The sequence below is a fragment of the Pteronotus mesoamericanus genome, unplaced genomic scaffold, assembly GCF_021234165.1.
Source record: "Pteronotus mesoamericanus isolate MK-2021 breed Mesoamerican mustached bat unplaced genomic scaffold, CSHL_Meso_final scaffold_128, whole genome shotgun sequence".
Lineage (NCBI taxonomy): Eukaryota > Metazoa > Chordata > Mammalia > Chiroptera > Mormoopidae > Pteronotus > Pteronotus mesoamericanus.
The window spans coordinates 2,150,889-2,156,122 of NW_026555305.1; positions in this window are offsets into that span (position 1 = coordinate 2,150,889).

Consider the following 5,234-nt stretch of genomic DNA (forward strand, 5'->3'; position numbering starts at 1 on the left):
TTGTGTGTATGACCCCTGGGCAGGGACTAGGGGGCGATGCGGGTGGGGGCGGGCACGGCGGGGGGGGGGCGTGGGGGAGGGGCAACTGCAACAGCACGATCAATAAAAGACACTGAAGAGATTTGCAACAATGTAAAAGAAGGAAAGTTATTTTAAAAACAATTTTAAATTGTGTTATATTTTTACAGAGATTTGAAATCAAGAAAATAAATTTCATGATCAGCAATTCCCGTTTTTGTAGTTTGCATTTTCACAAAGCATTACTTAAAAAAGAATTTAGGTTTTTACATTGGACAGACAATGCTATAGTAATTTCAGATACATAGCCGTGAGGAGACAGTTATCTAACCTAGAAAGTGTCCCCTGGCATTTCCCGTTCCCACCTGGCACCATAGACAGTTATTTTGATATTAGTGACTGTGTTTCCGGGGCTCTAACTTTACATCCTCGTGACTGTTCTGCAACAACCAGTTCCTACCTCTCACTCCCTCAGCGTTGTCACCCAGCCCCCAACCTCCCTCCCATCCGGTGACCGTGAGTTTGTGACACCGGACAGACTCTTGTGGTTGTTTCTCAGGCTGGTGGGGAAGACAGAAAAGCTGTGATTCTAATTCGTGGTCAGGTGGTTGCTTTGGGAAAGGATCATTGGTCCTCACAGGCGAGAAAAAGCCAAGATTCCCCATTTCCAAAACGGTGGCCTTGGTTTGCATTGCTTCTTTCCCAAGCGGTTGCTAAGGAGCCAGTTGACAATGGTGCGGCCGGATCCGTGGTAACTCGGGCCCTCAATTTGCATCTAGTTGGAGAATTGGGGAGGAAGTCTGCGGGGAGTTCCGTGGGATGGAGAAAGAGCAACGCTAACCTGCCAAAATGAGGAAAGAGAGCCCGTCCTTGCTCTGCAGGGGGCGGTGCCTTGGACGCGGCGCTGCCGAAGCCGGCGGGGCGGGGGGTGGGGGGCCCCGGGAGGTGGCCGCGTGCCGCGTAGGCTCGGAGAAGCGCGCCGGGAGCTCACGTGCACAGGAAGCGTGAGGTTGAGCTTCCGTTAAATACTTCCCTACTTACTTAGCCCGCATGGTCCGAACAAAAAATGGCTGGATGAGATTGGCTTTCTGAGTGGCAACCACCCACACTCCCAACAGCGTTAGGTAACCGGGGTAGTTAGTGGTAAAACGTGCTTCGCGCCAGCTCCCCGGTGACCACCAGGGGGGCGCCCTCGACCTGTTCGGAGACCGCTGGCGCCCTCTGACCTACTCTGCCAACCCGCGCCAGAGGTGCAGGGCGCGCCTGACTCCAGGACTGATCGGTTCGGTAACTATTTATGTCCCTTCATGCGCTAGGACATCTTGACTCAGCCAGGACTTTTGATATAAAATAATAGGCCTGCCGGTTGGCTCAGGTGATTGGAGTGTCCGCATACCCCCACGGGCTGCAGGTTCGAAGCCGGGCAGGGCACATGCCTAGGCTGGGGCAAGGGATTGCAATGCTTCTCCCTCTCCTTTCCTCTCTTTCTAAAATGAATTTAAAACAAAAACATGTACTCGGGTGAAAAGTCAGAGTTAAAATAAAAATGATAGAGAGTCTGGTACATTCCATGGTGTTTCTCTGGTTGAGGCAAAACGGAACACACACGTATCTGTCTGGCGTTTTAGTTTATGTTTTATTTTCATAAGCATCAGTGAGTTTATTCTACAGCTCCTTCTAGAAGGTTTTCACATTTGAGGGTGTCGCTGGCTGGCCTCCTTCTGCGACTCCTTGGCAGGTGCCCCAGGAGGAGTGTTTCCTGGTGCCTCTCGCCTTCCTTTGTTTTGAGCCGGTGGTGAGGCCGGGCGCCCGCCCTCTGGGAAGACCCCGCGGCCTCCGAGTGGGTTCATTTCCCCCCAAACAGCCCCCAGTCGGGAGTGGAGAGGCACTGAAGTGACCGTCCTGGGTTAGGAATCCTTCCATGAAGGGAAGGAAAAGAGGAAATTAGATTTTCCTGCTCCCCATTGAAGGGTGTTGGTTGCCTATAGTTTTTTTCCCTCTGTTAATTTTGTAGAATTTGTTCGAGTGACAGCGGTTAAGCAATTATGTAGTTCTCAGGCGGGCCGTTCTCTCGTACGTCACGTGTGTGTTGTGCTGCGTGCTCGCCACCCGCGGTCCGGCCTCCTTCTGTCTCCGTGTACCCCCTTTACCCTCGTGTCCCTGCTGCCACTGCCCCTCCTTTCTGGCTGTCGCCACACTGTTGTCTGAGGGGTTTGTGGGTGTGTGTTGTGTTTTCTTTGCCTGAGCCCGTCCCCTGTGTCCCGCAGCCCCGCCCCCTTGTGTGGCCCCCGCAGGCTGTTCTCTGTGTCTAAGAGCCTCTTTCTACTTTGTTTGTTCGTTTATGTTGTTCATTAGACTCCGCATACGCGTGACATCAGATGGCACTTGTCTTGCCCTGCCTGGCTTGTGTCACTCAGCGTTTACTTAGCAGGCCCCTCCGTGCCGGTGCGGCGGGCGGGGATCCCTTCCTTTTCCCAGCTGCGTGCTCTTCCATGGTGTGAATGTAGCACAGCGTTTTTATCCATCACTCACGGATGGGCCCTTGGGCTGCTTCCCGAGCTTGGCTCTAGGCAATAGCGCTGCTGTGAATGTAGGGGTGTCTCTGTTCATTCAGATGAGTGTTTTGTGTTTCCTTGGATAAGTCCGCAGAAGTGGAAGGGCTGGGTTATAGGTAGTTCCAGCTTTCATTTTCGGAGGAGCCTCCGCACTGTTTCCCACAGCGGCCGCACCAGTCTGCACCCCGGACAGCGCACGGGGCTCCCTCACAGGGTACTGTTCTATCGGGAAGTTGCCCACGGGACCTTCCCTTCCTCCCAGGGCGGGGTCTGGTACCCTCTCCTCTCCCCCTGACGCTGGGGGCCCAGCGCCCTGAGTGCGAGCAGCCCTGCGTTTCCACCCCGCACCTGGTGGGGGCGCCCTCTCTGCCGCCCGCCCCCCGACGGCCGCGCCTCCGAGGCCTGGAGCCGCCTCCCCAGCCCGGTCAAGGCCGCCGCTGGAGCGGACCCTGGACACCCAGCCCCTCCGGGGCTCTGGGACGCCGCGGCCCCCTGACTTCCTGAACGTGCCCCTCTCCATAGTTTAAGGCGTATCTTGTGTTTCGAGGAGTTTTACCTTACTCTTTTAAATAATGTCTTGGTCTTAAATCTACCTTATCCTTAATTAACATCTCATTCTCACAGTGTTTTCGCGTGAAAGGTCTGAGCACGCCTGAGCCTCTAAGGAAAACTCAGGACAAAAGCTTGAATTCCTTTCACTCTGATCCAAGGTCCTCTCTTCAAACACGAATGTCAAATGACAGCAAACTTTCTCTCTCAATAGTAAAACCTAACCTTTTTGAACATGGGTGAGTAATTTGCCTGAAAATGTTTGGGATGATTAAAATGTTATGTACATATAATTTTAAGAGTTATTATAAAAATAAGAATTTTAAATTGTGTTATATTTTTAGGCAAGATTTGATGTCAAGTAAAAACTTATTTGCATAATCAGCAATTCCGTTTCTGTGGCTTTTTTGTATCCCACAAAGCATTTGTTTTTAAAAATTGTTTTTTAGAGAGAGAGACAAAAGGAGAGGAAAACATCACTTTGTTGTTCCATTTATACATTCAGGAGCTGATTTTTTTTTTTTTTTTTGAGATTTTACTAATTGAATTCAGAGAGAGAGAAAGGGAGGAGGAGGGAGCGGGGGGGAGAGAGAGAGAGAGAGAGGTTTGTTGTTCCACAATTTGATGCGTTCCTTGGTTGATTCTTGTATGTGCCCTTACCTGGGATCAAACCCACAGCCTTGGCGTATGCGGATGACAGTGTAACCAACTGAGCTACCCAGCCAGGGTCTGAGGCATTTTAAAAAAAATATTTGAGTCTTTTTATTAAAAATGATTTTATTTATTTTATTTTTAGGGAAAGGAAGTGAGGGAGAAAGAGATACATCAATGTGCGGTTGCCTCTCAAGCGCCCCCTACTGGGGACCTGGCCTGCAATCCGGGCATGTGCCCTGACTGGGAATGGAACCGGCGGCCCTTTGGTTCCCAGGCCGGTGCTCAGTCCACTGAGCCACCCCAGCCAGGGCTGAAGTATTTTTTTTTTTAAGGAGCTTAGATTTTCTTTCTTTTCTTGTTTACAATTGTCATGAAATAACATATGAGTTGTAGGTGTAGAACAGCGACTTGATACTTACATAACCTACAAACGGATCCCCCCGGGGGTCTACCTACCACCGGGCACCAGGCACTGGGATGGCGACATTACTGACTTTGTTCTCTGTGCCGCGCGTTAGATCCCCGAGGCTGTTTGTACCCACCGTCCCTCCTCCTCCTTCACTCCGCCCCCGACCCCATCCCACCCCGTCTGGTGACCACGAATGTGGGACACTCCATGTAATCCTCTTTTTTCCTTAGACTGGCGGGGGAGGAGATAAAAACTGTAATTCTAACTTGTGGAGAATGATGACTGGTCCTTGCAAATGGGGGAATAAACAAGGTTCTCAATTTCAAAAACGGTTGTCTCGTATTTGGTATCGCGTCTTTTCATTTTTTTAAATATATAATCTTCACCTGAGGACATATTTTATTGAGTTGAGAGAGGAGGAAAGGGAGAGAGACAGAGGAGACAATATTGTCGTCAGAGAGATACACTGATGAGTTGCCTCCCATTCGCACCCCACCGGGGATCGAACCCCCAACCCAAGGACGTGCCCTGACCTGGGACCCTTTTCCTTGTAGAAGAACGCTCCGAACAACCCAGGCACCGGCCGGGGCCGTAAATATCCTTTATGATTATTTTAATGACGTCTGTCAGGAAGGGCAGGGGAGGTGATAGCGTGTGTACCCAGGAGCCTAACGGTGTCCCCCCCTTGGGAGAACAAACGCCCCGCTGCGGACGCCGCCCTGTGCCCAGCGCCGCGGACGCGGGAGGCGCCCCGGACGGAGGCGCAGCGTCGGGGCGGCCGCCGCGGAAGGACTTCGGTTTCCCTGCGGCCGCTCAGCCTTCCCTCCGGGCGGCCTCCGAGGACCCCCGGACCGTGGCCCTCAGGTCCCTTCCAGTGTCGGCCTGTCCTGGTCCCTTTGTGTCGCTGTAACAGAATCCCACCGAGCAGGGGCTGGGAGGCGAAGCCGCGTGGGCTGCCGGGCCGGAGGCCGTGAGTCACAATGCGCACGTCCACGGGGCTGTCCCCGAGACCCACCGCGGCCGCCCCTCCGTGGGTCCCCGCGTTCGCT